The 27,889-nt window shown below is 41.5% G+C and overlaps 1 protein-coding gene across 1 annotated transcript in view; it reads right to left on the bottom strand.

The window, feature by feature from the left end:
* LOC126235970 (cytochrome P450 306a1) overlaps positions 1-23,259 on the bottom strand; it is a 417,442-nt gene extending 394,183 nt beyond the window's left edge. Inside the window, exon 1 of the mRNA XM_049944945.1 lies at positions 23,138-23,259. The gene's annotated coding sequence lies outside the window, so the exon portion shown is untranslated. The remainder of the gene's footprint in view (positions 1-23,137) is intronic.
* Between the last annotated feature and the right edge of the window lie 4,630 nt (positions 23,260-27,889).

Below are 27,889 nucleotides of genomic sequence, written 5' to 3'. Positions count from 1 at the left end.
AAGTGATGTGGCATCCAGTTAATGTTTTCAACATTGCAAAAATGAAATATAAAGAACGTAGTATGTAATCGAAATGACCCACTCCTACTGAAGACCTAGATATCTGTTAATTAGTAGTTAATTTCTTGGATATTTATTCAATCTATGTGGAAATTTCGTTAGAAATCGTTCCGGTTTCGTTTCGTAAAATTTGAACATGAATTGTAAAAAAGGAACAGATTTTCACGAAATACGAAATAGGCGCCAAAATTAAATTCGCAAAAGTGTGAAATAACTGTTCGAAAGATTTAGTACTGCTTATGAGAGTCAGTGCACCATTATCGAGGGAGATTTATGAGACTGGACGCATAGAATTCCAAGTGAGATGAAGGTTACGCTTCTTCGAACTGGTTAAACAGATTCAAGGAATTACACGGAAAAGGAAATCGCAAAATAACCAAGTAAATGTGTAGAGGAGATGTCATTAATATGTGACATTATAGAGAAATTCGTAGCCAGCATGAAGACGAAGCTCGCTGTTATCCCCAAAAGCTGCAGACAAAGCCAGTCAGCCAGCTTTCGTGTCAGCCGCAATTTATCGTTTCGAGCGTAAAAAAGACGTGCAGGTGACAGTTTATCAGCGGAACAGTGTTGTTACACTTAGTCATTTCTGAATTTTCGTTTGCATCACAACATCTTACGAATTTGATCAAGTATGCCTGGTATGCAGCATAATACTCAAATTAACGGCCAAGATCATTTCTTACACCACTCATTTCTCTTTAATCAAAACAAGTGAGGCGCCTGGATGCATTAATTTGTCTTATCAGATGTTCCTAGCGCAAGAAAAACATTTGTTTTCATCATCCACCAAACAATTTGCATTTTATAACTGCTACAGGAAATAAACAAGGAGCTGTTTCAGTGTTTGCAGGACATACATTATTCCAAAAGTATCATAAGAACTGTACTACAGGAACTACGAGGGCAGTTCAATAAGTAATGCAACACATTTTTTTTCTCGGCCAATTTTGGTTGAAAAAACCGGAAATTTCTTGTGGAATATTTTCAAACATTCCCGCTTCGTCTCGTATAGTTTCATTGACTTCCGACAGGTGGCAGCGCTGTACGGAGCTGTTAAAATGGCGTCTGTAACGGATGTGCGTTGCAAACAACAGGCAGTGATCGAGTTTCTTTTGGCGGAAAACCAGGGCATCTCAGATATTCATAGGCGCTTGCAGAATGTCTACGGTGATCTGGCAGTGGACAAAAGCACGGTGAGTCGTTGGGCAAAGCGTGTGTCATCATCGCCGCAAGGTCAAGCAAGACTGTCTGATCTCCCGCGTACGGGCCGGCCGTGCACAGCTGTGACTCCTGCAATGGCGGAGCGTGCGAACACACTCGTTCGAGATGATCGACGGATCACCATCAAACAACTCAGTGCTCAACTTGACATCTCTGTTGGTAGTGCTGTCACAGTTGTTCACCAGTTGAGATATTCAAAGGTTTGTTCCCGCTGGGTCCCTCGTTGTCTAACCAAACACCATAAAGAGCAAAGGAGAACCATCTGTGCGGAATTGCTTGCTCGTCATGTGGCTGAGGGTGACAATTTCTTGTCAAAGATTGTTACAGGCGATGAAACATGGGTTCATCACTTCGAACCTGGAACAAAACGGCAATCAATGGAGTGGCGCCACGCCCACTCCCCTACCAAGAAAAAGTTTAAAGCCATACCCTCAGCCGGTAAAGTCATGGTTACAGTCTTCTGGGACGCTGAAGGGGTTATTCTGTTCGATGTCCTTCCCCATGGTCAAACAATCAACTCTGAAGTGTATTGTGCTATTCTTCAGAAATTGAAGAAACGACTTCAGCGTGTTCGTAGGCACAAAAATCTGAACGAACTTCTCCTTCTTCATGACAACGCAAGACCTCACACAAGTCTTCGCACCCGAGAGGAGCTCACAAAACTTCAGTGGACTGTTCTTCCTCATGCACCCTACAGCCCCGATCTCGCACCGTCTGATTTCCATATGTTTGGCCCAATGAAGGACGCAATCCGTGGGAGGCACTACGCGGATGATGAAGTTATTGATGCAGTACGACGTTGGCTCCGACATCGACCAGTGGAATGGTACCGTGCAGGCATACAGGCCCTCATTTCAAGGTGGCGTAAGGCCGTAGCACTGAATGGAGATTACGTTGAAAAATAGTGTTGTGTAGCTAAAAGATTGGGGAATAACCTGGTGTATTTCAATGCTGAATAAAACAACCCCTGTTTCAGAAAAAAATGTGTTGCATTACTTATTGAACTGCCCTCGTATTATAAAATACGATTCTTGAATTTCTCCAGGCGTATTTCTTGCTCGAACAGTCCACGGGTGTACTACCGGTCCATAGTGTCCAACGGCCACAATATTTCGGCGATCAGACATGTCGCCATCGTCAGATGCGCTGACGAACTGAGCTCCTGAGGGCGGACGGCCGTATTAAATACTCGCGTGGGGTGTGGATTTAATACGGCCTCCCGCCCTCAGGAGCTCCGTTCGTCAGCGCATCTGACGATGGCGACATGTCTGATCGCCGAAATATTGTGGCCGTTGGACACTATGGACCGGCAGTACACCCGTGGACTGTTCGAGTATTATAAAATAATCAATAGCAACAAAATAAAGTCTCGAACGATGTAAGTCTAGTGTAACAACATAGACTACCTAAATTTTCTTTCCTCTGCAATTCACTTGTGTAACAATTACGTCTGTCACAATTTAGCTGTCAATATGAACTGCAAATTATTCAAAAATTAATGATTTGATACGTTTTTCTTATGCTTAAAGTTCTCGTGTGTGCACTTTGGACTCCGTGCTATGTCACTGTATGTCCTCTCCTCACGGCTGCGTCTCCTTATCCCCGAATCGCGCACTAGGCAGGAAGGGCTGTACAAGCTGGTGTTATAAGCAGTTCTTAGTGCAGCAAAAATGAGTAACTAACATAAAATAACACTTTCAGTGCGCCTCAGCAGCAAAAATTTTTAAATTGTATTTCTTTTGGTGTATTATCAGGAAAGGTCTCGACTCTTGGATTGGACCACTTCCTTTTGAGCAGAATACAAGAGACAGAGATGCGCTTTCTACGAGAGGTCCCGGATAAGACGTGAAGGGGGAGGATATGAAATGGAACAATAGGAAACCTCTACAAATCAGTCCCTTACAACTAACTGTGGAGAGAATAAGATTGCAATGGCTTGCCCACGTTAAAATAATGGGAAAATTAAGGCTTCTGCGAAGAAATTTGGAATGGACAGAGGCTGAAAGACCAATTGGAAGACACGAACAAGATGGAGAGGCCAGGTGAAGGATGATGTGAATCGAAGAGGACCACGATGGGAGGAAATGCTGAACGACTGAATGTGAAAGAGAAAAGGCTAGAAGATGATCTGTGAACGACCTGCATAAGCAGAGACGTTTCAGCTTAGTGCATAGCCTCGTCGTTGCTCTGATCCATTAACATAATGGCTGTTGTATACTTATGGGGTCTTAATCGTCTGAATATCGTCTGCTTTCGTTATACTTAAGCATACACTGAGGTGACAAAAGTCATGGTACACCTCGCAGTATGGTGTTCGATCTCCTTTCGCACGGCGTAGTGCAGCATCTCGGCGTGGCGTGGTCTCCACAAGAGTACCCTGCAGAAGTAGTGAGCTATGCTGCCTCTATAGCTGTCCATAATTGCGGCAGTGTTGCCGGTGCAGAATTTTGTGCACGAACTGAACTTTCGATTGTTGTTGTCGTGGTCTTCAGTCCTGAGACTGGTTTGATGCAGCTCTCCATGCTACCCTATCCTGTGCAAGCTTCTCCATCTCCCAGAACTTACTGCAACCTACATCCTTCTGAATCTGTTTAGTGTACTCTTTTCTTGGTCTCCCTCTACGATTTTTACCCTCCACACTGCCTTCCAATGCTAAATTTGTGATCCCTTAATGCCTCAGAACATGTCCTACTAACCGGTCCCTTCTTTTTGTCAAGTTGTGCCACAAACTCCTCTTCTCCCCAATTCTATTCAATACTTCATCATTAGTTATGTAATCTACCCATACTGTATAATCTTCAGCATTCTTCTGTAGCACCACATTTCGAAAGCTTCTATTCTCTTCTTGTTCAAACTATTTATCGTCCATGTTTCACTTCCATACATGGCTACAATCCATACAAATACTTTCAGAAACGACTTCCTGACACTTGAAGCTATACTCGATGTTAAATTTATCTTCTTCAGAAACGCTTTCCTTGCCATTGCCAGTCTACATTTTACATCTTCTCTACTTCGACCATCATCAGTTATTTTGCTCCCCAAATAGCAAAACTCCTTTACTACTTACATTGTCTCATTTCCTAATCTAATTCCCTCAGCATCACCCGACTTAATTCGACTACATTCCATTATCCTCGTTTTGCTTTTGTTGATGATCATTTTATATCCTCCTTTCAAGACAGTGTCCATTTCATTAAACTGCTCTTCCAAGTCCTTTGCAGTCTCTGACAGAATTACTATGTCATCGGCGAACCTCAAAGTTTTTATTTCTTCTGCATGGATTTTAATGCCTACTCCGAATTTTTCTTTTGTTTCCTTTACTGCTTTCTCAATATACAGATTAAATAACATCGGGGATAGGCTACAACCCTACCTCACTCCCCAACCACTGCTTCCCTTTCATGCCCCTCGACTCTTATAACTGCCATCTGGTTTTAGCCTTTCGCTCCCTGTATTTTACCCTTGCCACCTTCACAATGTGAAAGAGTATTCCAGTCGATATTATCAAAAGCTTTCTCTAAGTCTACAAATGCTAGAAACGTAGGTTTACCTTTCCTTAACCTTTCTTCTAAGATACGTCGTAAGGTCAGTATTGCCTCACGTGTTCCTATATTTCTACGGAATCCAAACTGATCTTCCCCGAGGTTGGCTTCTACCAGTTTCTCCATTCGTCTGTGAAGAATTCGTCTTAGTATTTTGCAGCTGTGCCTTATTAAACTGATAGTTGGGTAATTTTCACTTCTGTCAACACCTGCTTTCTTTGGGATTGGAATTATCATATTTTTCTTGAAGTCTGAGGGTATTTCGTCTGTCTCATACATCTTGCTCACCAGATGGTAGAGTTTTGTCAGGACTGGCTCTTCCAAGGCTGTCAGTAGTTGTAATGGAATGTTGTCTACTCCCGGAGCCTTGTTTCGACTCAGGTCTTTCTGTGCTGTCAAACTCTTCACGCAGTATCGTATCTCCCATTTCATCTTAATCTACATCCTCTTCCATTTCCATAATATTGTCCTCAAGTACATCGCCCTTGTATAGACTCTGTATATACTCCTTCCACCTTTCTGCTTTCCCTTCTTTGCTTAGAACTGAGTTTCCATCTGAGCTCTTGATATTCATACGAGTGGTTCTCTTTTCTCCAAAGGTCTCTTTAATTTTCCTGTAGGCAGTATATATCTTACCCCTAGTGAGATAAGCCTCTACATCCTTACATTTGTCCTCTAGCCATCCCTGCTTAGCCATTTGGCACTTCCTGTCGATCTCATTTTTGAGCCGTTTGTATTCCTTTTTGCCTGCTTTATTTACTGCATTTTTATATTTTCTCCTTTCATCAATTAAATTCAATATTTCTTCTGTTACCCAAGGATTTCTACTAGCCCTCGTCTTTTTACCTACTTGACCGTCTGCTGCCTTCACTACTTCATCCCTCAGAGCTACCCATTCTTCTTATACTGTATTTCTTTCCCCCATTACTGTCAATTGTTCCCTTATGCTCTCCCTGATACTCTGTACTTTCGATTATTCTGCATAAATGTTCAATGGATTCATAAGCCATTCGATCAAACTGTTCAGAATATTCTTCACAGAAATAGTGAAAAATTGTGGGCCGACGACATGGCGAATTGTCATTTAGAAACCTTCCATCGTTGTTTGGAAACATTACGTCTATGAATGGCTGCAAATGTTCTCCAAGCAGTCGAACATCCACAGGACCCAGTCCATTTTATGTAAACACAGCCCACACCATTTTTGAGCCACCACCAGCTTGCACAGTGCCTAATTTACAGCTTGGGTCCATAGCTTCTTGTGGTCTGCGCCACATTCGAACCCTACCATCAGCTGTTACCATCTGAAATCAGGATTCGTCTGACACGGCCACGGTTTGCCTCTCATCTAGGGTCTAACCGATATGGTCACGTGCAAGTTAGAGGCGCTACAGGCGATGTCGTGCCATTAGCAGCGCCGCTCGCGTAGTTTGTCTGCTGCTACAGCCCATTAACGCCAAATTTCGCCACTGTCTTAACGGATACGTCCCTCGCATGTTCCACATTGATTTCTGCCGTTATTTTATGCAGTGATGCTTGTCTATTAGCAGCGATAACTCTACCCAAAAGCTCAATCGTTAAGAGAAGGCCGTCGACCACTGCGTTGTACGTGGTGAGAAGTAATGCCTGAAATGCGTTATTCTCGGCAGACTTGACTGTTGATCGCTGGGTACTGTTTTCCGAAATAGAATGTCCCATGCTTATAGCTCCAACTATTATTCCGCGTTCACAGTCTATTAATTGCCGTCGTGGGGCCATAATGACGACGGGAACCTTTCCCATGAACGACCTGAATACAAATCACAGCTCCGCCCATGCACTGTCCTTTTATACCTTGTGTACGCGGTACTACCGCGTTCTGCACATGTTCATATAGCTATCCCATGTCTTGTCAGCTCAGTGTATAGTCTCTCGATGATCATACGCGTTGCAGATGCAGCCAGCTTGGATCCTGTGCGCAAGTGACTTATCACTTATGGAGTTTCATGTGTGATGCAGTTTTTTAAAATTTTGTGTTTGCTGTAATTGTTCCCACTTGTCAGTGTATGCAGGATGTTCCATGTGCATTCATCTCCAATGCGCACTTAAGGGACATGTAGCAAATTTTCGAATGTGTGTGAAATCTTATGGGACTTAACTGCTAAGGTCATCAGTTCCTAAGCTTACACACTACTTAACCTAAATTATCCTAAGGACAAACACAAACACACACACGCATGCCCGAGGGAGGACTCAAACCTCCGCCGGGACCAGCCGCACAGTCCACGACTGCAGCGCCCTAGACCGCTGGGCTAATCCCGCGTGGCAACATGTAGCAGGTTCGTATATTTACCACACCGATTACGGTCTAAGAAATACCGTCTGAGAAACAAGGTGATGTCTTTCCCACTTAAATGTACATATTTGTTACGTGCACGCTAGCCGTTGTGTTTGGGTATCATAACAGACGGAACCCAAGCTCAGATAGGACGATGATGTCATGAAAATGCTTTAGTCCTTATCAATAGAATCGTCTAGGCGTACTTGTCAACTGATTTTTAAAAGGTCTGCAGATGATTAGTTTGATAGCAATTTGAACTTCACACGCGTCCAGTGTCGTGACCACCAAGCCACCTCGTTCAATAAGATTTGTGCAAATTGTTTTCTGGAAAATGTTTTAGCAATTCGTAACTATTACGCCGTCACATTAGCTTCAACACATCCACAATCTCACGTGCTTAAATTTGAGGAAAAGTAGTTGCTCAGTCGAATGAGAATCATTTTAAAACTTTCATCTGAACTACTTGTTACATTACAACAGTTATAAACAGAGGTCAGCTGCACATTGTTACTTCTAATGCAATCCCTGATTCAAGAGTTTATAATCTGTTTTGAAACAACATTAACATTGTTTCTTAAGGTCCGATTCATTCTTCTGGGTGCGTTTTCACAGATAATTCACTTACTGTGGAGAAATAAATGGCAAAGTCGTTGAATAGGTCTTGAGATACGGGAGTTGCGAAGCTGGGGCGTGTACATTAGCTGTGAAATGAACGTTCCCTCATATGGCGATGAATGGAGATCCGTCACGATCGGTAGCACAGTTTCATCAAGTCAGGAATACATGACGAATTAGCCAGTGAAAACTCTAGAGCAGATTGTTGTACGATTGCTGGATACTGCACGTGCCAGGACTGAACGAGGTCAAGCTGTAGGGGCTTAGGTTCACAGAACGAATTGCACAAGTCATCTACACACATACACACTCGTCAGTAACATTAATGTAACGACCTGTCAAAAGCCTGAGGAACCAGCTTTGCTGCGTGGACCGCCGCGAGATGTGCAGGAAGGAGGACAGTGAGGATCTGGAAGGTACCGACAGAGATCTGGAGCCTTGCCGACTCCAGTGCAGTGGCCAGCTGCGCTAGGTTTCTCGGCTGAGAGTCTATGGCACGAGCAGCCCTATCGAGGTGGTCTCGATTGAGTTTAAATCTGGGGTGTCTCGTGGCCAGGAGAGTACGGTGCTCTTCGAACCACGCACATACACTGCGATTTGTGACACATTGCGGTGTCATGCTGGTAGATACCATAATGCCAAGAAACAAACTGCATGTAGAGGTGGAAATGATTCTCAAGGATAGATGCATACTGTTGTTGATCGACTGTGCCTTCCAGAATGACGAGATGGCCCAGGGAATGCCATGAAAACGTTCTTCAGACCATAACGCTCCCTCCTCCGGCTTTGATCCTTCCGACAATTGTTGGAGGTTTTTTTCTTTCAGTCTGATGGAGCATAAAACGTGACTCGTCAGAAAAGGACACTCGCCGCCACTCAGTTGAAGTCCAGCTCCGTTCCTGGCGTAAAATTTCCATTCCTCGTCGCCGATGAACGGCATAAACAAGGCGCCTGCTGCGAAGATCCATAAGCAGCAACGTTGGCTGAACGGTCGTTGAGGAGACACTGCCGGTAGCCTCTTGGTTCATCTGGACTGTGAGTTGCTTAACAGTTGCACGTCTATTGGCCCGTGCAAATCTCTGCAGCCATCTGTCACTCCATATGAAGTGACCATGCAGCGCTCTAGAATGAAATAAAAATTAAATCAAACCCTAAGCTGGCAACAGGCGTTGATATACATCAACGGGGATAGTTGAAAATGTGTGCTCCGACTGGGACGCGAACCCGGGATCTCCTGCTTACATGGCAACCACTCTATCCATCTGAGCCACCGTCTCTGTTTCAGCTTTTTCTGTATCTTCATACTGGAGGAGGAAAGATTCTGTAATTTATTCTTGACGACTTGCAGCTTCGAATTGATATGTACTACAGTGTCATCCGAAATTTCGGTGTTGAGAAACAAAGGCCATGTTTCTTCTGGGTGTCGACCGTTACCTGGTTGGCAGGGCGTAACCATGAAGACAATCTAACTTTTATTATATTTTTGTGTGGTGTCTTAGTGCCGCAAATGGGTGCTCTGGAACTCCTAGTGAAATAGTTCATCTTACCATGGTAAGGCATGTCAGTTTCAGTGTCATCATTTCCCCTATTCATCAACACTATTTTTCTTATTTTTGGACGAGATGAGATAATCATTCAAATATATCTCAGATTTACTGTTATAGTCTGAATCTGATAGGAGATTTTCTTCAGGAACCCAAGAATCGACTGAATGATGAACACCATCGCTCTCCTCAAATTGCTTTAAAGCCATCTGTACTATTCTTTTGCTTCTTTGTGATGGATCACGTATCCCCCCATTAGTAGCCATATGCATATGTAAATAAAAAGATCTTTGGAAAGTAAGGAGTATAACAGAAAAAATCGTACACGTTTAAAGTAGTATCTACAGACCAGTGTGCGATTTGCAGGGGGGGATTGGGGGGATTTCCCTCCTCTGCATCAGACCATCCCCTCCTCTGGTGTTAGTTTATGCATCCCAACCTGGAATGTTTATTTCCCACGCACTGGAGTAAAACTTTACATATAATTTAAATTTGTGGAGACGAACACTGGAAGTTTTTAATAAGTCTTACTATTAATACTATTAATATGTTTCAGTTTTCTATCATCAGAATAAGTGCAACTTTTCACAAATGTGCCTCTACTTTTTGAATTCCCCTCATATATCTGTACCCATATGTAGATGATTTTGTAAATAAACTTTACCTATAATATACTTTTAAAGATATAACAAGTGATGGCTTTTCTGATACTACATACGCGTCAATAGTGAGTTTCGGCATTAACAGATATTTATAAATAGCTGTTTAACCATGCGTAATGCCACGGTCCAAGCTAGTAACATATATATTCTACTAACCCCCTGAGACATCCCCCCCACTGGTAAAAGCACAAATCGCACCCTGCTACAGACCGAGGAAAATTCTTACCTTTACAGTAATATCTGACTGTGAGACGATGTGACTGACGTGTGTGTGCAAGTAAAAAATACTACCGCAGAAATGAAACAATGACGTTCGCAGAATAATAAATTCAACACACGACTGAAGCATAGTCGGAATATCAGTTCAAATTAACAATGCACGTTTGCCAACAATGCGTTGAGGAATTTTATATCTGCTTATGAGTCGGATATTACAAGCTGAGGACCAGATCCTCTTGAAACTGGTTACAGTATTCAAGAGCTGGTCTCTTTCTATAATGTCTAACTTTTACACTAACCTCCTTTACCAAAGTAACTATTCCTTGATAACCCTTTATGTATCTAATCGGTGTAGCCCTTCGTTTAGTAAGGTTGTGCTCTAAATTTTTTATTCTGTTCGGTACCTCTTCATTAGTTACGCAGTCTACCTGACATCCAGCATTCTTCTGTAGCAACAGATGTCAAAAACATCGACTTTAGAATAGCTATTTTTTCCAGGAATGTTTTTCGTGCTACTACCGGTCAGCATGTATATTCACTTTATAGCTGCTACCGCCACTTACTTTGCTGGACAAGTAGCAAAACTCGTATACTACATTTAGCGTCTCATTTCCTAAGCTAATTTCCCAGCATCACCTGATTTAATTCAACTACACCCAATTATCCTTGTTTTACTTTTGTTGATATTCATCTTATAACATCGTTTCAACACATTATGGAAATCTAATAGTCACGGGGGATTGGAATGCAGTTGACGGAGAAGCAATAGAAGAAAAGGTTTCAGGGGAATATGGGCTTGGGACAAGGATTGAGAGAGGAGAAAGACTAATTGAGTTCAGTAATAAATTTAAGCTAATAGTAGCGAATACTCTGTTCAAGAATCACACGGGGAAGAGGTATACTTGGTAAAGACCGTGTGGTAAGAGAAGATTTCAGTTAGATTACATCGTGGTCAGGCAGAGATTCCGAAACCAGATACAGGATTGTAAGGCATACGCAGGAGCAGATATATACTCAGATCACAATGTAGTAGTGATGAAGAGTAGGCTGAAGTTTAAGAGATTAGTCAGGAAGAATCAATAAGCAAAGAAGTGGGATGCGGAAGTGTTACGGAATGACGCGATAGGCTTGAAATTCTCTAAGGCTATAGATACAGCAATAAGGAATAGCTCAGTAGGCACTACAGTTGAAGAGGAATGGACATCTCTAAAAAGGGCAATCACAGAAGCTGGAAAAAACATAGGTACAAAGAAGATAAATGCGAACAAACCATGGGTAACAAAAGAAATACTTCAGTTGATGGATGAAAGAAGAAAGTACAAAACTGTTCAGGGAAATTCAGCAATACAGAAATACAAGCCGCTGAGAAATGAAATAAATAGGAAGTGAAGGGAAGCTAAGACGAAATGGCTGCATGAAAAAAATGTGAAGAAATCGAAAAAGAAATGGTTGTTGAAGGACAAACTGAGCATACAGGAAAGTCAAAACAACCTTCGGTGAAATTAAAAGCAAGGGTGGTAGCATTAAGAGTGCAACGGGAATTCCACTGTTAAATACAGAGGAGAGAGCGGATGGGTGGAAAGAGTACATTGAAAGCCTGTATAAGGGGGAAGATTTGGCTGATGTGATAGAAAAAGAAACAGGAGTCGATTTAGAAGAGATAGGGGATCCAGTATTAGAATCATAATTTAAGAGAACTCTGGAGGAATTAAGATCAAATAAGGCTGAAGGGATACATAACGTTCCATTAAAATGTTTAAAATCAAAGGGGGAAGTGGCAACAACATGACTATTCACGTTTGTTTGCAGAACGTACGAGTCTGGCGACATACAGTCTAACTTTCGGAAAAATATCATCCACACAATTCCGAAGACTGCAAGAGCTGACAAGTGCAAGAATTATCGCACAATCAGCTTAACAGCCCATGCATCCAAGTTGCTTACAAGAATGATATACAGAAGAATGGGAAAGAAACTTGAGGATGCGCTAGATGACGATCAGTTTGGCTTTAGAAATAGTAAAGGCACGAGAGAGGCAATTCTGACATTGCGGTTAATAATGGAAGCAAGACTAAAGAAAAATCAAGAGACGTTCATAGGATTTGTCAACCGGAAAAAACGTTCGACAATGTAAAATGGAGCAAGATGTTTGAAATTCTGAGAAAAATAGGGATAAGCTATAGGGAGAGACGGCTAATATACAATATGTACAAGAGCCAAGAGGGAATAATAAGACTGGACGACCAAGAACGAAGTGCTCGGTTTAAAAGGGGTGTAAGACAGGGATGCGGTATTTCGCTCCTACTGTTTAGTCTGTACACCCAAGATGTAATGATGGAAATAAAAGAAAGATTCAAAAGTGGAATTCAAGGTAAAAGGACATCAATGATATTGTTTGCTGATGACATTGTTATCCTGAGTGAAAATGAAGAATTACATGATCTCCTGAATGGATCGAACAATCTAATGAGTGATGAATATTGACTGAGAGTAAATCGAAAAAAGAAAGTAATGAGAAGTAGTAGAAATGAGAAAAGCGAGAAACTTAACATCCGGATTGATGGTCGCGAAGTAGATGAAGTTAAGGATTTCTACTACCTAGGCAGCAAAATAACCAATGACGGACGGAGCAAGGACGACATCAAAAGCAGACTAGCACTGGAGGAAAGAGCATTCCTGGCCAAGAGAAGTCTACTAATATCAAACATAGGCGTTAATTTGAGGAAGAAATTTCCGAGAATGTACGTTTGGAGCCCAGCATTGTACGGTAGTTCAACATGGACTGTGGGAACATCGGAAAAGAAGAAAATTGAAGCATTTGAGATGATGTGCTACATACGAGTATTGAAAATTAGGAGGACTGATAAGAAAAGGAATGAGGGGGCTCTGTGCAGAATCGGAGAGGAAAGGAAAGGAATGTGGAGAACACTGACAAGAAGAAGGGATAGAATGATAGGACATCTGTTGAGAAATCATGGAATGACTTCCATTGTATTAGAGGGAGCTGTAAAGGGCAAAATCTTTAGAGAAAGACAGATTGGAATACATCCAGCAAATAATTGAGGATGCAGGTTGCAAGTAGTACTGAGATGAAGGGGATGACACAGGAGAGGAATTTGTGGGGGCCGCAGCATCAAACCAGTCAGAAGACTGATGAAAAAAAAAATTAATTAAATTGATGGTTCGGTAACACTTACACCTTTCAGCAACAGCGTTCTTTGACGTTAGGATTACTACAGTTATGTTAGTCTGAGAGTATTCCGCCTGTCTCATCCACCCTGTTTACCAGACAGAACAATTTTATCATGTCAGAATGAGAATTTTCACTCTGCAACTGAGTGTGCGCCGACATGAATCTGCCAGGAAGTTTCAATTTTATCATGGTTGTTTTACCCAAGAATCTTAACAATTCTCAGTGCATGTCGTCTACTCCTGGTGTCTTATTTCGACTTAGATCCTTTAGTGTTCTGGCAAATTCTTCTTGTTGTACCGCATGTTCATTCTCATCTTTTCCCGTTTCGTCCCTTTCCATAATATCTTCAGGTTTATTTGCTTTTTAGAGCTATTATCCTTCTCGACTTTTCAGCCTTCATCGTCTGCTGGGTATTAGTTTACTATATGAACTCTATGTTTTTACTGCTGCTAATCCAGGTTTTTTTTTTTTTTTAATTTTCCTGCATACGACGTCTGTCTCTCGTGAGTCATGCATGCTTCTACAGGTTTGCAGTTCACCTCTTGCCATTCCTGTTTTATTGCTTTGTACTACTTATCAGTCGTCCTTTCAGTCGTCTATATTCCATTTTGTTTCTTTCATCAGTTTCATTTTTATATTTTTTTTCTTTCATCAATTAAATTTCATACCCCGCGTGCTATGAACTGTTTCTACAACGTCCTGTGTTTTCCCCTAGTTGTTCCTCTGTTACTGTCGCAAATTCAGCTGTCAGAACAACCCATTCCTCTTCCAGTGTATTCTTTTTGCCCTGCTTCAGTGAGCCATTGCCTAATGCTCTCTTTAAAACTCTCAGCGATTTCTATTTGTTTCAACTTACCCAGGTTATATGGTTCCTTACCTTTCTGCAATTTCATCAGATTTAATCTGCCTTACATAAATAATATATAATGGCCGGAGAATAGATCCGCTCCTGGGAATGTTTTCATTTTAAAATCTGTTTTAAATAATGCTGAAACAGAGATTTATAAAACATCTGAAACCTTCCAGTGTCCCAAGTTCTTTCCAAGAATATAACCTTTCGTCAGCTTAATTCAAGTGCTTCTAATGATTAAATTGTGGCTTGTGCAAAATTATATCGTCTGGATCCTCTTTCATTACTTCCATTATTTCCTGCCAGTCCGTGTTGTCCTACAATTTTTTCTTCTCTTCCTTTTCTCAGTATTGATTTCCAGTCCCCCTATCAAAATAAATTGTTATCGCCCTCAAAGTATCTAATTATTTCTTGTATCTCATCATACTTTTTTTTTTTCAATCTCTGCATCATATGCAGAAGTTTTACGTATATATACATCTTTCCTACGATAGTCGATCGTGGCTTTTTATCCGTCTTGGCTACGATAATCCTTTAACTATGTGGTTTGTAGTAACCTAGCCGCATTCATATTATCCTGTTCCTTATTAAACATACCTCGGTGTTGCCGTACTTGATACTGTGTTGATAACGCGTAGTCATCTGATTATATTAACAAATTGTGTTGTTCTTTCCTACTCACTTATTTTACATTCTGTATTTTTATATTTTTTGTTTCATAAATCAAATTTCATATCCTGTGTGTCATCGAAGGATAACACTCCCTCAGATAACTTTAAAATCACAGGTTTTTGTTGTGTGGCCCATGCGCGAAGATACAGATGAAAGAATACTTTACCTCCGGAATATTTTACTCAAAATACCATCACCATTAAACCGTACAGTAACGCAAAAAATCTTCCGAAAATTTAGTGATTGTAGTTTCTCCTACTTTTCAGTCATGCCGCAGTACCAACATTTTAATTCCTAATGTTAAGAAGTCCATACCAGTCAATCATTCAATCTGTTCGCGTGAAACCTGTTAGTCTGGTTTCTCCACAGATACCCTTCCGATGTTGTTCCACTAACGGTACGCCTATATGTATCCTTTTGCACCCCGCCACGCAACCATGGCATTGGTGTCAAATTTTGCTTTTGTTGTACTGGTACAAGATGAGCAACAATTTAAACGATTCATCAAATGGATACGCTGGAACATAGTGCCGTCACCACTGTGATATGATTTGTTTTGGACTCATCCACTATATTGGAATTTGGCAGTTTTTAACCCATGACATACCGTCTTTTAGCGGTGTTTTGAATCTGACGGACAGATTGTTGGGAAAAAAGATTCCTAGTCTTTTCTGCACTAATGTTTTAATCGTATGTCATCTGACGATGTGGCTTTAATGTCACGAAACCGGCAGTGGTACAGTAATAAAGGACCAAAATACAGATGAAGCGGTTATTTATACCCAAGACAAAATTCTTTGTTTCGAACGGTTTATCGCAAACTGCTCTTTATCCGAAATTATGAAGTTTTACTTGAAATCTGTTACATCGATTGCAATGTTTAGGAAATGAGTGGCTGAATTATAACCTGCCGTACTTCTCTTCAAGATAATTCATGCGAAGAAAGACATAGAAACGTCGAGAAACTGTACAATGTGATATTGTACGACCGGTTATACAGGTGTGCGAAATACTCCTGGCTGACTCCAAAGGCATAGTAAAAATGGGGTACCGTACTTTTACATGAAAAAATCTCAGATTTAGTGAATAATTATCAAATGCAAGAGCGAAAATTTCCCAATGATGTTTAGACCACTTTAAAAAGGATACAAGTGATATTATCACCGATTATATAGTGCAGAGGACAGGAACGAAACTGAAATAAAAGTATTTTCCTCTAAACGATTACTTTGCAATGAGTAAAATAGTTATTGGCAAATACTGTATATGTATTCCAAGCCAACTTGATGAAATATACGCGAGATGAGATCTGGACTGCAAACATTCCTGTTTCATTATAGAAATCACGTGCCTATATAAGGCTTCTGGTCGTCAAACTACAGCTCTGAAGTGTGAAATGTCCTACAGCAACCCTCTGTACTAGCTTTGGCACGTTCTGTCACCTGTCGTTACAAGAAAAAGTGACTAAATGTAGTACAGCTGTGACTTCTTTAGAAAGGCATGCTGCAGACCTTCCAGAATTATTCTTCGGAGATGGAATATACGCACAGGAAAAAAGTCGGATAAAACAGATTTACGTAAGAGATGACAATGTTGAAAAATGGCAGGGGGAGGCCAATAAATTTTCTTTTTCACTGCATGTAACTTCTTTGTTTCTTCAGACACCAGCTGCAAAGTGCATCGAAGTACACTGACCGTCGATATTCATGATGTTTATTGCACCACAGCAGTTATAAAGGAGCCTCGGACGGTGGATAATTTGCCAGTAACGTAGATGTAAAAATTAGCTCGCGTTTGAGAGTGCCCCGAGTGGTTCTTAAACAATAACGAAACATAAGATTAGTCAGAGCTGAGACACCCATTACACAGAGTGTTTTGTGTGTGTGTGTGTGTGTGTGTGTGTGTGTGTGTGTGTTCGATGTTGATCCGAAGGGTTGAAAGTCCTGTCGACGAGATGTCATTGGAGACCGACAGTTGCCTTGATTGTTTCAGGAAAACCACGGAAAACTTACATCTGGTTGGGCTGACGTGTATTTGAACTGCCGTTCGCCCGAGTGTGATTCCAGGTTCTTACTACTGCGCCACTTCGCTCGGTTGGTCGACCGCGAACAACAAATGCATCCTGGTGACAATGAATAGTATCGATACGTTTCAACCATCAACTTTTTGTCTGTTTCGAAATGTTTTCACCATCTACTCTGATGAAGAGCACGTACTCTGATGAAGACAACATTTAGCTCTTGGTACCTTAGTCTCAGTCTTTTTGTTTCATTGTTTCATGAAGTGTCTTCTCCAATAGGAAGAGCCCCGCGATTCTAGGATGAAAGGTCAAAGGCTGATGTCTCTCAGCTGTTAACACTAATGTGACATATCTTCATTGTAGGCTTTACTATGTCCTTAAATTGTTTCCTATGATCTCCCACACATTGTTTGCCAACTGTTAATCCAAAGTAAAACTCTTGTTTTTGAATGCGGTTATCGGGCATGCGGACTGCATGCCCTGTCTATCGTAAGTATCGACTCAAATCCATCGCTTGTGTATTGGCTATATGCCTCTTCAAGGACGCCGACATTTGTACTTCTATCTTGCCTTGTTATACGCGGAATCATTCTCAGGCACTGCTAGTAATTTTCTCCCACTTTTTAAGGTGTCGTCAGTAACATTACAAGATTCAGATCCATAAAGCAGGTTGGAAATTATAACTGATTTTTATACGGGCATATTTGGTGCAGCATTGACATCGTGGTTGTCAAATGCGCGAGATCTTAGTCTGGCAAAGGATGCTCCAGCACAGTTCTCCTACAGACTGGACAACAACTCCAATGTCATCAGCATGCTGCAACTCAACTACTGCTGCAGGACATGTTAGGATCCTTCCCTTTATTAAAAATTTTCCATCCATCCTGTAAGTTACCCGTATTTCTGGGGGAAGATTGAATAACTGCAGGACAGCGGCAACAAACAAGCAAAATAACGTGGGGGCAATCACACACCGTTGCTTAACACCGGTACTGATATGGAATGAGTCACCAGAAAAGTCGTTGCCGAGGGTAGCTGCTGTCATATCTGTGTCGGTCAATTTCAAGATGGCAATACGTTTATGTGAAAAACCGTATCTGTGGTTCCTCTAGAAGGTCTGAAGCCGCGATGACACTTTAGTAGTAATTTTTCCACAAAGGGCATGGCGCGATTTGCGAGAAATTTTTAAACCAGACAGCAACTACATTCCGCGTAGTCATCTCCCGTCTGAAATATGGGAACCACCAGAGTATATATGATATCAGGAAGCAATTTTTCTTCGTTACAGATTTTGAAAATGAGTTCATCTATGTGTCATGAATTTCTCACTTCTTCCTTTAAGAGCTTCCCGCTGGCATACAATCAGGTCCAGTCGGGGACCTTATGTTGCTCACAGTTACGCATATTCTTTCAACTATCGCAACTCTGTATCACTTGCGCTCTTTATTCCCATGAAGTAATGAGTTTTGTCGACAATGGATCTCAGATCGATTCCATATTCCTAGATTTTCAAAAGGCCTTGATATCGTTCCTCACAAGCGACTATTAATCAAATTGCGTGCACATGGAGCATCGTCTCAGTTGTGTGACAGGATTCGTTATTTCAAAATGGTTAAAATGTTTCAAATGGCTCTGAGCACTATGGGACTTAACATCTGAGGTCATCAGTCCCCTACACTTAGAATTACTTAAACCTAACTAACCTAAGGACATCACACACATCCATGCCCGAGGCAGGATTCGAACCTACGATCGTAGCAGTAGCGCGGTTCCGTACAGAAGCGCCTAGAACCGCTCGGCCACGGCGACCGGCTCGTGATTTCCTCTCACAGAGATCACAGTTCGTAGTGATAGACGGTAAATCATCGAGTAGAACAGAAGTGATATCTGGCGTTCCTCAAGGTAGTGTCATAGGCCCTCTGCTGTTCCTGATTTACATAAATGATCTAGGTGATAATCTGAGCAGCCCCCTTGGATTCTTTGCAGATGATGCTGTAATTTACCGTCTAGTAAAATAATCAGACGATCTGTTCCAATTACAAAATGATCTAGAGAGAATTTCTGTATGGTCCGAAAAGTGGCAATTGGCAGTAAACAAAAAAAAGTGCGAGGTCATCCACATGGCTACTAACATAAATTCGATAAATTTTGGGTATACGATAAATCGCACAAATCAGAGGGCTGTCAGTTCGACTAAATACCTTGGAATTACAATTACGAGCAACTTAAACTGGAAAGACCACATATATAATATTGTAGGGAAGGCTAAACAAAGACTGCGCTGTGTTTGCAGAACACTTAGAAGTTGCGACAAACCCACTAAAGAGACAGCCTACATTACACTTGGCCAGCCTCTGCTGGAACAATGCTGCGCTTTGTGGGATCCTTACCAGGTAGGATTGACGGAGGACATCGAAAAAGTGCAAAGAAGGGCAGCCCGTTTCGTGTTATCGCGCAGTAGGGGTGAGAGTGTCACTGATATGACACGCGAGTTTGGGTGGCAGTCATTGAAACAAAGGCGGTTTTCTTTGCGGTGAGAACTATTTGCGAAATGTCAATCACCAACTTTCTCTTCCGAATGCGAAAATATTTTGACACCCACCTACGTAGGGAGAAATGATCATCATAATAAAATAAGAGAAATCAGAGCTCTAACGGGAAGATTTAGGTGTTCCTTCTTCCCACGCGTCATTCGTGAGTGGAATGGTAAAGAAGTAGTACGAAAATGGTTCGATGAACCTTCTGCCACGCACTTACGTGTGAAGTGCAGAGTAACCATGTAGATGTGGGCATATTAAACACATTGTCTGTTAGTTAACGTTGGTTACGGCCAAAAATTGTAAATATCAGTAGATATCCTTCGATTTTTTTCGAGTCAGCTACTCCATCCGCCACATCGCTAGTAGCGACCGACTGTGCGAGATATATCTTTCATCCGAATTTGTCGCGTAAATAGAAGCATACTCACGTTGGCATGAAAACAGCTGCAACAATTCGTCCGTTCATTCGGCTGTTTATTACACACCATAAACTGATTACGACATGCACGGCAAGGGATGCTGTGACGTTCCACCGACGCGCCACTAGTCAGCAGCCGACCCAAGACATTATCAGCAGCTGTGTTCCTTTGAACTGCAGGTTTGACAGCGTCAGCTTCTAGGGGGGACAATAAGAGGCAGCTTCGCTTCCAAGTAACCGCGTGCCGCAGTGGCGCACTGCGCTGAACAAAGGACGCAGACTGTGTTGACCGTGCATTCTCGAAAGGAGCATTTCCAAGCTGCCGTATGATATGCATAGTAATGTGTTAAGGAACTGCTATGCTGCGTAGAATTTACGTTGCTCGTTAAGCCTTAAACTTAATTGAAAGAACGGTATAATGAAAAGGTGTGTCAGTTTACTGTCGGGGCCACTTATATGGTTCGAAAGCTAAAGATGAGTGTGCTCTCGATGTAATGCGTCACCAAAAGTCTCCTCAGAGGTCAACGGTGGCGACCTCGTCGTAATCTGAATGACAAAGCAGCCAGCATTAGGTTCACAGATTGTGGAGAAGTGGCTGGCCGAGCAGCGCCCGGCACTGCTTTTGCCTCGGCAACCTGAAGTTCAGGCTTCAAGGGCTCGCCTGACGCTCAGACGACACTGCTCCTGTGGTCTAGAATCCAGACCACGCCGACTCTTCTACCACTCAAGGACTCTTGGGGATCTCTGCCATATGGCGATCTCGACACTTGTTCTCGAATCTGAAGTGTTCCCATACGTATGCTTCTCGCATTTTCTAAATCGCGTGATGTATTGGATACACTAGTATTAATGGGTAACAAGCATTTAAACGGACAAATTTCCTTTTGACGTGAATAGATGTATGATGTAATACTGGTTTCATATACGCCTTCGTTATAAGGAAAGTCATTAGGTGGGCCTCTTCCATACTGAAATACCCATTTTGCACATATCCGGCTACGAACAGCAGAAAATATTATAGAAATAGGCGAATAACTATCATTCTTTTGATATGACGCAGAAAACATTAAGTCTTTGTATACATGGTGTTCCAAAGAAACACCGACAAGCTTTAGGGACAGGCAGCTTACACCAAAACCAAAATTCCAGTGAATATTGGCTCTAAAATCATATCTTAAGAGTTGTTGAGCAGTCGTTCATCTTCGATGCTATGAAATACACCTCTTTTGCTTCAAGTTCTTTACCCTGCACATTTTGGGAGGAGGTAGTACAGACCAAGACAAGAAAACTTTTTAATAAACACGGACTATAAAATGCATACCTTAAGGTCTATGGGCACTTATTCAGTTCTAGGCGCTTCAGTCCGGAACCGCGCTGCTGCTACGGCCGCAGGTTCGAATCCTGCCTCGGGCATGGATGTGTGTGATGTCCTTAGGTTAGTTAGGTTTAAGTAGTTGTAAGTTCTAGGAGACTGATGACCTCATATGTTAAGTCCCATAGTGCTCAGAGCCATTTGACCCATTTGAACTTATTCAGTAGAAGAGATGTGTTTCACAGTTGCGGAAATGAACAAATATTCACAGCACTTACAGTATACATTTTACACCCCATGTCCACTGGCCATTTTTTTCTTGGTTTGATCCATACCAGCTCCTACCAAAATATGGAAAACAGAGACCTTGCGGTAGAAGAGCTCTGTTTCATAATATGGAAGACGAATAATTGGTCATAGCTCTTAAGGTAAGCATTTTAGGCCACGTTCATATACTTTTTTTCTTGTTTTGGTGTAAGCAACCAGCCGGCCGAAGTGGCCGTGCGGTTGTAGGCGCTGCAGTCTGGAACCGCGTGACCACGGGTCGCAAGTTCGAATCCTGCCTCGGGCATGGATGTGTGTGATATCCTTAGGTTAGTTAGGTTTAAGTAGTTGTAAGTTCTAGGAGACTGATGACCTCAGATGTTAAGTCCCATAGTGCTCAGAGCCATTTGAACCATTTTTGTAAGCAACCCGTATATTTCGACTGAATATCCATACTGCGTGCGAATGGCATTTTGATTATGTACACTCCTACTTAAAGTAAGCCATCTCACTAAGAATATAAGAAATAGAAAAACCTTACGAGGCATTTTGTATTAGTCTCCACTCATCGCCTTAGTTGGTGAGAAAACCGTTTCTTTTCACATTGATTACAGCCACCTGGCGTCACAGTATGTATGCAGATCATGCGTGTAGACTGTAAGTGGGGACCCTGCTTCGGCAGACTGCCTCCATATGGAAGATAATTTCAGACTCAGGGACAGCCAGCTTGCGAGGAACCGTCCTCTGGCGGACACTCAAGGCGCCGGAGCTCTCCGTGGAAGATATAACAAAAGCAGAATACAGCAAAGAGCTTTACCATAGCCCCAGATAACCTGGAAATTAACTTTATCCAAACAATACTGCTGGAATACTATATGTTATAGAAGACTGAAGTGATGTTGTTCAGGATTACATTTTCAGCTTTAAAAAGAATGGTCGAATTAGAGAACAGGCAATTTTCCAGATCTGAAATTGAAAGCGAACGATCTGTATGAAGTGAGCAACGTATTGTGAATATATGTTAAACAATAAGAAATCAAAATGTAGGAATTAATATCCATGATAGTGAATATTTAAGACATGTCGATGAGATTCTTCAGTTTATTTTGGCTCGTTGTAAAACATACTTATCATTCGGAATGGTGGACAAGCTATTATAGTTGGAATCCTTAGCATGAGTTCTTCAGATAATAGTATTTGACTATTTTCCAGCGGTTGACCGCTTTCGTCAGAACCGTGAGCCACCTTATCACCAGTCAAATTTTTCATTCAGGCCACCACAGTACAGAACTTCAGCTGTATTTTCTCTAAAACGACACTAAATATTTCCTCTAGTCAAGTACACATGGAACAGATTAGTAGAATGAATGGACTACGAATATTTTAGTTGAAGTTTAATAGGGATTGCCACGGATATAATCTGAAACACACAAAACACTTCTAAGCACAAAGTATCGAACAGTTCACGAGCTATATAGGTTTCGTCTTTCCAGGCCATTTACAGGCCGTCCTAGAAGCTGCGTATGCGAAAACTAAATTCATGATGTTCTAATGATAAATACGTCCACCTGAAGTGGAGGTGTAATACTCCGAAACACGCAGCCAAGTTATAAAAGAAAATTTACCATTATAAAGCATTTTGTGTCGAAGAGATGAAGGATTTACTAAATGTTACTCACCCGCAATTAATATGAAATGCGTTGGTGTGACCGGCCGGCGCGCCGGATGTTGAGGTTATGTGTTGACAGCGTCCAGCCGGGAGATGCCTGCGGCGGCCACTGGACTGCGTTCGCGCGCTCAAACCAACGTGGCGGCTGCCGCGCTCGCTGCAGACAAAAGAGCGTCGGCGGATGGCGGACGCGCCACGTTTGACAGCACGCTGCGCGCAGAATCTGCGCGGTAGTGCTAGGAAATGTCGCACAGAGATGGTATTGATAATAGTGAAATTTATGCAGGCTACGGGTACTTCCTTAGGTAAACGCAACGTACTTTTCTTTCTTTTTTTTAATTGCGTGCTTTATACAAAATAAATTAATAAATGAAGGAGCTGATCCTCCCTGGTACACAAAACAGGTTAGAACACTGTGGCAGAAACAACGAAACTAACATGCCACACTTAAACAGACGAAAAATCCCCAAGATTGGCGATCTTTTACAGAAGTTCGAAACTTAGCGCGGACTTCAATGCGAGATACTTATAACAGTTTCCACAACGAAACTTTGTCTCGAAACCTGGCAGAAAACCCAAAGCGATTCTGGTCGATATGTGAAGTATGTTAGCGGCAAGAAACAATCAATGCCTTCTCTGCGCGATAGCAATGGAGATACTATCGAAGACAGTGCTGCCAAAGCAGAGTATCTAAACACAGCCTTCCGAAATGCCTTCACAAAAGAAGACGAAGTAAATATTCCAGAATTCGAATCGAGAACAGCTGCCAACATGAGTAACGTAAGTAAATAGCCTCCGAGTAGTGAAGCAACTTAAATCACTTAGTAAAAGCAAGTCTTCTGGTCCAGACTGTATACCAATTAGGTTCCTTTCAGAGTATGCTGATGCATTAGCTCCATACTTAACAATCATATACAACCGTTCGCTCAACGAAACATCCATATCCAAAGACTGGAAAGTTGCACGGGTCACACCAATATTCAAGAAAGATAGTAGGAGTAATCCACTAAATTACAGGACCTAATCGTTAACGTCGATATGCAGCAGGATTTTAGAACATACATTGTATTCGAACGTAATGAATTACCTCGAAGAAAAAGGTCTATTGACACACAGTCAACATGGGTTTAGAAAACATCGTTCCTGTGAAACACAATTAGCTCTTTATTTACATAAAGTGCTGAGTGCTATTGACAAGTGATTTCAGATCGATTTCGTATTTCTGGATTTCCGGAAGGCTTTTGACACTGTACCACACAAGCGGCTCGTAGCCAAACTGCATGCTTATGGAATATCGTCTCAGTTATCTGAGTGGATCTGTGATTTCCTGTCAGAGAGGTCACAGTTCGTTGTAACTGACGCAAAGTCATCGAGTGAAACAGAAGTCATTTCTGGCGTTCCCAAGGTAGTGTTATAGACCCTTTGCTGTTCCTTATCTATATAAACGATTTGGGAGACAATTTGAGCAGCCGTCTTTGCTTGTCTGCAGACGACGCTGTCGTTTATAGACTAATAAAGTCATCAGAAGATCAAAACAAACTGCAAAACGATTTAGAACAAATATCGGAATGGTGCGAAAAGTGGCAGTTGACCTTAAATAACGAAAAGTGTGAGGTCATTCACATGAGTGCTAAAAGGAACGCGTTAAACTTCGGTTACACGATAAATCAGTCTAATCTAAAAGCCGTAAATTCAACTAAATACCTAGGTATTACAATTACGAAGAATTTAAATTGGAAGGAACACATAGAAAATGTTGTGGGGGAAGGCTATCCAAAGACTGCGTTTTATTGGCAGGACACTTAGAAAATGTAACAGACCTACTAAGGAGACTGCCTACACTATACTTTTCCGTCCTCTTTTAGATTGCTGTTGCGCTGTGTGGGATCCTTACCAGATAGGACTGACTGAATACGTCGAAAAACTTCAAAGAAAGGCAGCACTTTTTGTATTATCGCGAAACAATGGAGAGAGTGTCACAGAAACGATACAGGATTTAGGCTGGACATCATTAAAAGAAAGGCGCTTTTCGTTGCGCCAGAATCTTTTCACGAAATTTCAGTCACCTACTTTCTCCTCCGAATGCAAAAATATTTTGTTGACACAGACTTACATAGGGAGGAACGATCACACATATAAAATAAGGGATATCAGAGCTCGTACCGAAAGATATAGGTGTTCATTCTTTCCGCGCGCTATACGAGATTAGAATAACAGAGAATTGTGAAGGTGGTTCGATGAACCCTCTGCCAGGTACTTTAATGTGATTTGCAGAGTATCGATTTAGATGTAGATGTTCATCGTCAGGTTACACAAGTGACAATATTACTGCTTTCGATTTTTACCAGTAGTCAGATTATCTGCTAAAAAAATTCGCCAAGTGCGTGTAGGATTCGTCCACTGAGGATTCGGTACACTCTTGGCTATACATATAGTTCTCAACGATTTTAGTCTGTTATCGGTATCGATACTGTTAAGATATTGGTCCTGGGAATTTCAAGACCGTGATAAAGTCTCTACAGTAGTTCCTCAGACTAGCCTGGACGTACAAAAAGAAGTGAGAGCTAAGCAGAAGTAGAAGATTTATTAGAACATTTTGTATTTACTTACTAAAACATGACTACTGCTAATATTTTGTATTTGCATGTAATAATGTTCCTCTATTATACTTTTGACGGATGACTAATGCAGTGTACGTTCAGATGGCTAAAAAATATTTTTGACGTGACATAATTACAGTTTTACAACTGCCGGCACGGTAGCTCAGCGTGTTCGGTCAGAGGGTTAGCAGCCCTCTGTAATAAAAAAAAACTGAGTTAATCTATCAACAACGAACTTAAACGGATGTCTTACGACGTCCGCCCCGAGCAGATGCAACGAACGAAAGCGAACAAAATGGGATTAAAAAAAAAAAAAGTGGTCAGCGCGACAGAATGTCAATCCTAAAGGCCCGGGTTCGATTCCCGGCTGGGTCGGAGATTTTCTCCGCTCAGGGACTGGGTATTGTGCTGTCCTAATCATAATAATTTCATCCCCATCGACGCGCAAGTCGCCGTAGTGGCGTCAAATCGAAAGACTTGCATCTGGCGAACGGTCTACCTGACGGGAGGCCCTCGTCACACGACTTTTTTTTTTTTAACGGCAAGTACTCTATCGTTTTTGATGAGTGAGTTTCGAGTATCAAAATATGTCACGTAAATGGCAGTATTTGATTGAATTGACTTAGAAGCTTAAAATTTGTACGTCAACAAGACACCATAGATTTTACTGTGTAACAATTTTGAACGTGATACTTCTATTTGTTCGTAAGAGAAAGGATTCTTAACAGTCTAACAGATAGCCAGACAGACAAAACCGATGCACAACAAAGCGAAACTATAAGATTTCTGTTTTTACATATTGAGGCACAGAACCCTAGAAAAGGTGATAGTAAAATACTATGAAAATGAATTACAAATCAGGTTAACTTCTGCGTAGAACCACAAGTTTTCGAATACGCTCTCCAGAACTGAAGAGACCCGGAAAGGTGCTCACAATGCTACTTCTCACTTAAAACACTGCGAATATAAAGCAGGATGCATAGGTCAGCATCTTAATATCTGCCATTGTTTTCCTCTAGGATGCTATTTGGAGTCACTTGAAATCTTTACTAATTTTAAAAAAAAGTTACCCACTTCAGTTGCTAAACGAACAAATCAATTTCCCTGACAAAGCCTTTTTCGAAGTATTTTCTTATCTGTTATAATGTCTCTTCTCCCTGTTTCTTTTCTGCCGGTTCCTGCTAGTTTGATAGTGGCTTGATTTAGCAGTTCTTTTCACTGGTTCCTTAGGCAAAATACTAGTTTACATTCGCGGATGGCGTCTGCTAGGGGCGTCATCTAACCTGCTTCTAGTGTGCATCTAGTTTATTTGTCCGACTAATGAAGTACATTCCTGATATTGTGCCGCAATGAGGACGATCTGCAGTGTAATAAAATCAAAAGAAAAAAATTAAAAAAAAAAAAACAAGATCACTAGTAAATCATTTATTTCGATAACCATTTTCGTACTCTCTCTACTTCACTAGTGATCTGGGGTTTTGAAGTATTTTTCTTTTGTGTTTACTAATAAAGTACTTGTTTACTGTGTTCAAACTTTCCATCGCTGACAGAACCTCAGAGCTCATTCGTATGACCAACTGAGAGTAAGGGCGAATTTGCCTCAGACTGCAGTTAAATGATTTATTTGCCTTAGGTTTCACCTGTTAAGAAACGAGCGACTGATTGAAACCTGACTATATTTCAACAAAAATGATCCGTGTGAAGTACGCCCACGTCCCAAAACTTCAAGCAGAGACTAAAACATAGACAAACAGTACAAAATGTGGGATTGGTTAACTAACGATCTGAAAAAGAAGTCTATGGTGTATTATCACATCACCGACGAGGCCGTTAGAGACAGAGACAAATTTGGACAGCGCAAGGGTGGGGAACAAAGAACTATCCTACCTTTCGCCTTAAGTTATTCAGCGAAATAAAGGGAAACATAAATCTTCATGCTTGGAATGCAACTTGAACCATTCTGCTACATAATGCGAATTCATTGTGTTACCTGCTCCATCACCTAGCTCAGTAACTATAGATATAAAATATTTTACGCCAAAGGAATACGAGAAAAAGTGTGTCCATGCATTTATATGCAGAATTAACTACCAGAAAACTTTGTGCAAGATCAGTTGTTGATTTCTTACTAAATACGAACAAAGAAACAGAAGTTGGTAGGC

The sequence above is a fragment of the Schistocerca nitens genome, chromosome 1, assembly GCF_023898315.1.
Source record: "Schistocerca nitens isolate TAMUIC-IGC-003100 chromosome 1, iqSchNite1.1, whole genome shotgun sequence".
Classification (NCBI taxonomy): Eukaryota; Metazoa; Arthropoda; class Insecta; order Orthoptera; family Acrididae; genus Schistocerca; species Schistocerca nitens.
This window is presented reverse-complemented; position numbering and strand designations above follow the sequence as displayed.